The sequence below is a fragment of the Trachinotus anak genome, unplaced genomic scaffold (genome assembly GCF_046630095.1).
Source record: "Trachinotus anak isolate AG129_WGS33_773 ecotype Australia unplaced genomic scaffold, CSIRO_AGI_Tana_v1 ptg000021l, whole genome shotgun sequence".
NCBI lineage: Eukaryota > Metazoa > Chordata > Actinopteri > Carangiformes > Carangidae > Trachinotus > Trachinotus anak.
Genome location: NW_027273872.1, coordinates 20,067,015 through 20,075,627, shown reverse-complemented (window position 1 = coordinate 20,075,627; position 8,613 = coordinate 20,067,015).

Below are 8,613 nucleotides of genomic sequence, written 5' to 3'. Positions count from 1 at the left end.
GGACAGTGCAAGGAAATATTGTTAAAGGACTGCAAATGCACTCACATTCATTTGGCTCGTGTTAATTTTGTTTAAAACTTTGCTGAGCAACTCAGTAGTTTTTAAAAAATTCTGCAGCTAGCCTTTAGCCAACCTTTTTTTTTTTTTTTTTTAAATGTGAGCCTAAAGTTACATGGTATTAACATTCATGTGGTGAAGGGTTTATAATATCCCAGGTGACTATGAAACTCATGAAACTATGCACATTATTTTTAAGGTGAGTTGCTGAATTTAAGATTTTGCTGGCCAATACTTGCTCCTGGCTAGTTTAGCCTGCAACACTCTCCCACGGTCCCGAAAGTCAAACCTTGTTTCCACAGGCTGGAAATCAATTCTGAATCTTTTGTTATGCGTTTAGATTTTGAACACTATCCTGTACATTTTGACCATTGCAGTTTAAAGGTTTTTTATTTAAAAAGAACGAAGTGGACTCCTGCACACTGTTGACACTATGCAACTAGCAAACATAACTCTTGACACTCGCCTTAAGAGGGGAGATAGGAAGAAAAATTAAGGATTGTAAAAAGCTCTCAAGTGGAGTGGTTGGCTGACAGTTGGCAGTCAGTCCTCCATAGCCAGAGGCTGCTGGAGAGGTGTTTGACGTGAGCTGTATATCCCAACACTGTTGATGTATCCCTTTGTAATGTGCTCAACTAACCCCCTAAAACTGCTCAAGATGAGCCAGCTCCTCCTCCTTTACACAAGCAGTGGTCTACAACCTCGTTTCCAAAAAGGTTGGGACACTGTGTAAAATGTAAATAAAAACAGAATACAATGATGTGGAAATCATGTAAACCCATATTTCATTGAAAATAGAACAGAGACAACATATCAAATGTTGAAACGCTGAATTTTTATTGTTTTATGAAAAATATATGTTCAATTTGAATTTGATGCCAGCAACACATTTCAAACAAAGGGGACAGGGGCAACAAAAGACTGGAAAAGTTGTGTTATTCTAAAAGAAAAAAACACCTGGTTGAATATCTCACAACTAATGAGGTTAATTGGCAGCAGGTCAGTAAGATGACTGGGTATAAATAGAGGCTCCCAGAGAGGCAGAGTCTCTGTGCAGTGAAGATGAGGAGGGGTTCACTACTCTGTGAAAGACTGTGTGGGCAAATAGTGCAACAATTTAAGAATAATGTTCTTCAAAGTAAAATTGCAAAGAATTTGGCATCTACGGTTCATAATATCAGAGAAATCTCTGTAGGCAAAGGGACGAGGCTGAACACCAACACTGGATGGTTGTGATCATCAGGTCCTCAGGTGTCACTGCATTAACAACAGACATGATTCTATAGTGGAAATCACTGCATGGGCTCAGGAACACTTCTGAAAACAACTGTCTGTGAACACAGTTTGTCGCTGCGTCCACAGATGCAGGTTGAAACTCTACCATGCAAAGAAGAAACCAGATCCAAACATGATCTAGAAACGCCTGCCGACTTCTCTGGGCCCGAGCTCATTTAAGATGGTCTGAGGCGAAATGGAAAACTGTCCTGTGGTCTGATGAATTAACATTTCATATGCTTTTTGGAAATCATGGACACTGTGTCCTCCGGGCTAAAGAGGAGAGGGACCATCCAGCTTGTTATCAGCGCACAGTTCAAAAGCCAGCATGGTATAGGGGTACATTAGTGCCCATGGCTTGGGTAGCTTGCACATCTGGGAAGGCTCCATTAATGCTGAACGATATATACAGGTTCTGGAGCAACATATGCTGCCATCCAGACAACGTCTTCTTCAGAGAAGGCCTTGCATATTTCAGCAAGACAAAGCCAAACCACATTCTGCACATATTACATCAGCATGGCTCCATAGCAGAAGAGTCCAGACGCTAAACTGACCCGTCTGCAGTCCGGACCTGTCACCCACTGAAAACATTTGGCGCACCATGAAATGAAAAATGGACCCCAAACTGTTGAGCAGTTGAAATCCTATATCAGGCAAGAATGAGACATTTCACTTTCAAAACTCCAGCAGCTGATCTCCTCAGTTCCCAAACGTTTACAGAGTTGTTATAAGAAGAGCTGATGCAACACAGTGGCCCTTGTCCCAACTTTTTTGAAATGTCTTGATGGGATCAAATTCAAATTGAGAATATATTTTTCATAAAACAATAAAATTTCTCAGTTTCAACATTTGAGATGTTCTCTTTGTACACTGAAGCAGTGGTGCATGTATTGCAATCATGCCTTAGGATCCCACAAGCAATGCTGGTCTGTTGCATCTACCTCTTGTCTCCCAGTAGGTACCTATATCTCCAATTATTTATGTCTAGATTAATTTTTTTTTGCTTTCCTTTTTCCTTTTTACTTCCGTCCATTAACTTGCAATGCAGATGGCCAGTGCTTGTCATTCATTCCTCTCTATTCTCAGTGCTTTTGTGTTATTAGTTCGTGTTGAATTGGTGTCATTTCAGCCCCCTCTTCTGTTCATTTGCATGTCCTTGTGCTTTTGTATTTATTATGCATTGGCTGGGCATGTGGCAGGCATATAAATGCCAGAGGATTATACTATCCAGTCTGCCAACATGACTACACCATATGGGACAATTCCTATGGAGGCACTGTATAAAGTTCTATCGGAAAAACATAAAAAGCATTAACCAAGAGGCAAATTACACCAACATCTTCTGGTATTGAAATAATATATATTCAAACAAGAATTCAGACATTTTGGAAACATTTCAGACAATAAATCCAAGATTGAACCTCCCTAAACGTCTTTCCTGTGAACAGGTCATGAGATTTGTAATGCAAGTCTTCCACTAGTGCTGCTTCCTTCCAGAGCAACACTAAACTAAATCACTCTACAAACAAGATGCTTATCTGGAAACTGCACAAATCAAAGACAGAGTCAGCACAAACATACCTGTTATCTGGCACTGAATTTTGAGTAACAACCTGGCAGAATATTTTTTTAGAGATCCTGAAGAGATAGCCTGAGCAACCACAGTATGGCCATTCAGAGAGGGACACAAAAATCCAAGAATATAGTCACTGTACAGAGGGAGAGACTGAAACTGAGACACAAAATGCATCAAATACAGAGAATATATAACTGTAATGAAAACAAAAGTCACTTTTTAAGCAGAAATGCCAAACATTCCCTTGTTCCCTAGTTTGTTAACTGCAAGGCTTTGCTGCTTTTCTCTGAATATCTTTGGGTTAGAGACATTTGAAGACTTCACCTTGTGCTTTAGGAAATAGAGATCTGCATTTTTCACAATTTTCTAATATTTTATAAAACAAATTAGGAATCAAGAAAATAATTGGTAGATTAATCGATAATGAGAATAGCCATTCCTGACCTAGCAGACATTTTTTTGGTAACTAGTTTTAAACTTTGATGAAAGCAGAGTGACAGATATTCATTTGAGCTGGACTTGCATGATATTTACCTGCACTGCAATATGCAACCGCCTGTCTTAAACTGAAGGACAGATATTAAGAAGAACCCACTGAATGTGACAAATCCAGTCGTCCGATATTTATTTGTACTATTTTTTGTTTTGATTTGGTGTTTTACCTTACTTTAATGCCATTCTTCCTTAGCAAGATTGTATTATTTTATTTTCATTTTTTCCATAACATATTCAGATTGTTATTATCTTAAAGGATGCAGTGAGACCCACAGCACTGCACTGCTGGATTTTAAGCTGTTACAGGGTGGAGTCTCTGTACCATAAAAAACTGTCACAACAGACAACTGCAGTAACTTTCAGGCACTCAGAGAAGGTGGGTCTTGAGTTCAGGAAACTGCACCCTCATGTCTCCAGTAAAATCTGTTCTTGCAACTAATAAAATCCTGACACTGTTCCATCCATTTTCCAGACTCTGTTGATACTCTGTTGCTTTGTTGACACAATAATCCCTCTGATAACTGCGTCACTGCAACAACACTTAGTAACTAATTGTGTTTTTATTTGCCAGTGATGAATAACGTTGCGACACACTCAATTTTGAATTCCTTAAGGCAAGAGATAGCTCCTTCAATAGCCTTCCTGCTTTTAGTTTGAACAAATGAGTAAATTTGTTTGTCTTGTCACTCATTTGTTCGTTTAATTTACGGGCTCATGGATTGAAAGGATTGATCATTTGATCATTTGCTTAATCCATTCAAGCCCCAAGTTGTGTGCATGCTTAATGTATTGTAATCTATCCCGAAGAGAAAGCAGAGGAAACACTAGAGGAGGGGATGAGGGAGGGTTGTTGAAAGAGAGAAGATGCATGGAGGATATTTACTTTGATGTGTTAAGCTTTGCAAACAAAGCTTAAGCTGGCCCTAAAAGTCTAGATATTTCAGGCAGAGTGATGTCATAGACCCGCACACACCACCACGAGCAAATGAAGACTATTGTGGGCATCAAATTCAAAGATTGCCATTACTCCCTGATACCTGATAAGGGGCATTAGAAACGTGTTTTGTGTTTATAGCAGTGCTTTAATCTTCCATCTATCTCTTTCTCTATTGGTTCCTCATCCCTCATCTCTGTCTCTATCTCCTCTCCTCCCTCTCCACCGTTTTCCTCCCTCTCTTTTCATCTCTGTCACTGTCCTCCAGCTGGCTAGGTGAGATAACTCCTCCACACAGAGATACTCTCAGCTCATTGGCCGGGTGATGGAACACAGGGCACCAATCAAACACTGCATCATTAGTCGTGCAGTTCATGAACTGAGGAAGTGTGCTTATCTGGTCTTACTGATTGTGCAGTGTCCTAACCCATCTTACACATCCCCCAACTCTCCTTGAGACATTCTGGTTTGTTGGCAAAATGGCTCCATTTTGTTTAACAGCAGTGAATATGGAATAATCAGATCCATTTGCGAGATAACTCAGCACTCTTACAATGGCTGACAGAGTAAAAAGATCATTTTTTCCAAGGCTTCGGCATCTCTGAGTTAGATTTCTTCCATTCTGTTGGTTTAAGGCTGATAAAAAGTGCCAGGCAGAATTTAATTTGTGTGAATGTGGTTGGTAATTACACTTCAGCCAGAGTTCTACTTGTTGAATAACAATGTCTCCTCTTTTGTTCGGGGGTCCAAATTGCCCACTCTGTTACACTTAAACTCATCTTCTATCAGCTTGAATGATGGAAAATAACTTGTGCATGTGTATAGTTGTGTCTGTGTCTCAAGAGCGCAGCCACTACTCTGTATCCATGCTCCAGAGAACACAGCAGTGATTGCAGACGCATGAGCATGAGTGTGAAAAGAAAAAACAGGAGGGAGAAAATAGTAGAGAAGTGGAGAATTAATAGTTGAAGAAATAGTTTGATATTTTGGGTTCACTTGCTTTCTTGCCAAGAGTGAGATGAAAAGACTGATGCCACTTGCATCCGTACGGTATGAAGCTGGTCAGCTTAGCTTAGCTTAGCTTGGAAACAGGGAGAAACAGCTAGTCTGGCTCTGACTAGAGGTAACAAAATCCTTCTCCCAGAACCTCTAACACTCACTAATTAACACGTTTTTTACCAGCAGTTATGTAATTGGCAATTTCTTGGCCAAGAGTCTGTTATCCTATGAGTTCTCAAACATAACACAGTGTCTAACAGCCAAAACCTGGAGTGTCCATATACTGTATGTCAGTCCAAGTTCAAATCACATTAAACACACACATTAAATCCATAGAGACAGGTACACACAAGACAATACTAATGACATCAAGGTGATAGGTTACACTAAAGAGCACAAACTCCTCAACTAGTTGTACTAACCATGTCAAAGTATTCCTTTAACTTATTCCTTTTAAAAAAAAACATGACCATAGCCCCACACTGGCTCTGCGTGTGGCAGAAAACACATGGAGGACTGTCCCTGAAAACAAAACATGGTCGAAACATGTTTACTCGCTCTTAAGATGAAGAAAAATTAATTCTATCCTCTCTGACCTGCTCATTTTTATTTTCTGTCTTTCAACTAATAAGGTTCAACATGGATAGAAAAGGCTGCTCTGAAGAAAGCATGCCTGCAAATCAGTCACATAACTGCAGTACGTGATGCATACCGTTTTCTTATTTTCCACACTTATGACAGTAAATGTTGGTTTACTTGAAACACTGCTGAACAATAATATCTGGATCTCCTTTCCCGGTTTTTGGTCTCAATGATGTCTCCTACTGAACCACTGAGCTGCTTTGCTTGAAAATCCTACTTGCGATTAATACACAAATATGAAAGAAACTGTGTTCAGAAAAGTGTGAGGAGTTTTCTTTGAAATCGCATTAGTGACATTACGATTCAAGCTGTTGCAAGCTGCTATGCCTGTTAGTGCTGGGGGATGAGTGCACCCTGGTGGTCCCTCATAGACTGTTCAGCACAATGCGGCTCTCCCTGAAAACTGAAAACAGTCCTGTGCTGCCATCCTGTGTTTTAACCATATTTGGGCAGGACTCTGTGACTGAGCAAAAACAAAGCTTTAGCACATGTTTTGAATATTGTTAAATTAAGTAAAATAAGTTGTAACGATTACGATAATTATCTATGTATATATATGTATCTTTAGAAACATCTTAAACTGCACGCTGCTGCCATCCTGTGACTGTTGCTGGACACGACCTCAGATTGTGTTCATCACTAACGCTATCGTTCATCCGGACACTGTCAAACAGCGCAGAGACAGACTTGATCCCAGAAAAGGTTTACTGGTCTATTACCATCCACCAACAAACAGCCGGTTGTCAGGTTTTTCCGACAGGTCATTTGGTTGCTAAGTCTGACCTTTAGTCAGCGTGCATCTCGTCTCCAACCTTCAAATATGGTAACATTTCCAACAGAAAGGTTAATAGGAGGGATCAGGCAAATGTAGAGAAGGTCAAAGATCTTCTTCCCTCACCCGTACAATGTCACAAAGAAACAAACAAGTCAATGGAGAAACACATCTGAAAGGCTGAGACAGAGGGTGATTTGGAGAGCATTGAAATATAATTAGCTCCACAGGGCCATCACATAGGTTAGTCTGGATGATTAGGTATTGTGTGTAGCATTCGGCTAGCCTCATGTCAAGTGAAAGTGTAACAAGGCTACATGATATTATTCTTTTTTTTTTTCTTTTTTTTTGTGAGGCCTACATGCACAATTGCTCCTGTTAAATGAAGCAGTCCCAGACTTCAGCCCGCAGGTGGTGCTGCAGCTTTTATCTGGAGAATGCAGAGTATTCATGACCCCATTATGACCTGGATGTAATGCAGCAAAACCCAAAGTCATCCAGGAATAAGAAGTCACAAATGAACATAGTGCTTAGCAGAACCTAATGTGCACCAGCTTGCTTGGCTCACTGTTTCATTTCAAGGATTGAAGTCATGTTGACTCATCATCATTTTGCTATTCTGAGATGAGCCGTCTGCTCTGAGATAGACGGATGTCCTCACCGGCTGGCATCAGCACGTTGTAACTGTACCTCTGGGAGGATTAAAGACCAGCAGGTTTCATGATGTCAGCAAAGGACCATGAGCTCTACACATCACAGCTTAATTCGGTCCTGATGTAATCAACAGCTACTTGATCAGTCGCAAAATGCAGGACGTGACAAATTAATATACCAACTTTGATACACACCATAACCGGCTAAACATGTTGCTAAATGTTAGAAATAATTCATGACTGTGTATATAAGAATGTGTATGTATTGTATGTCTGTGGATAAGACTGCAGCTAATGATTATTTTCACTGATTAATCTGATAATTCTTTGCTTGATTGGCTGATTGTTTGTTTAGTTAATAAAATGTCATCTTTGGTATATCTGCTTAAAAAAGTGACTTACACAAGTTTCATGGTAAATTTACAGTCTGTCATTGTTTGTGTTTTGTGCTATTTTGTGTATATTTTCTTTTTTTTTTGTAATTGTACAAAGACCTATCTAAGGACAAGCCATGTAAACTAGCTTGGGCTATAAATGTTGTGAAATCTGGCATGGGTCCACGCTACAAACGTGTCCTTATTAAAAAAAATCCTGCAGTGCTATATTTTGCAAGAATGAAAATGCCACTCCCTTTAAATCCATAGATACTCATAACTTAGTCAGTTTCAACATGTAATGACTATTAGAGGTAGGGTAGTGCAGTATAATAATATATAGTTAAGTATAAATTCTTATAGAGAATTATGATCATCCACATTGAGTTGTACAGTACAGTAACGATTTTATTATATCGTTGTTTGCATGCTCTTCTTGTTGAGTAATATGTACTTGTATAAAGGCCCTTCTAAGGATGGGCACTGCAAACTAACTTGGGCTATGAAAGCTGTGGTATGTGGCACTGGTCCATGTCATGTGCTCACCCTGGTAAAAATAAACATTAAATAATATAAATGGGGTTTTTCTGCAGTGCTATCTTTGTGCCATTCTATAAATCATCATCACACTTCACATTTTGACACAATACTTCACATTCTGACACACGCATCAAGCTGTAATGACTATTGTAGAGTTAAAAAAGTACAATTCACAGTACACATGAACTCTCATATACATCGCTATGATTAGGCGTAGGCAAAATCCTCTTTCCGCCATGTCATGCAGTATGTCCCTGACTTACTCAGCAAAAACACTGTATATCAATAATAAC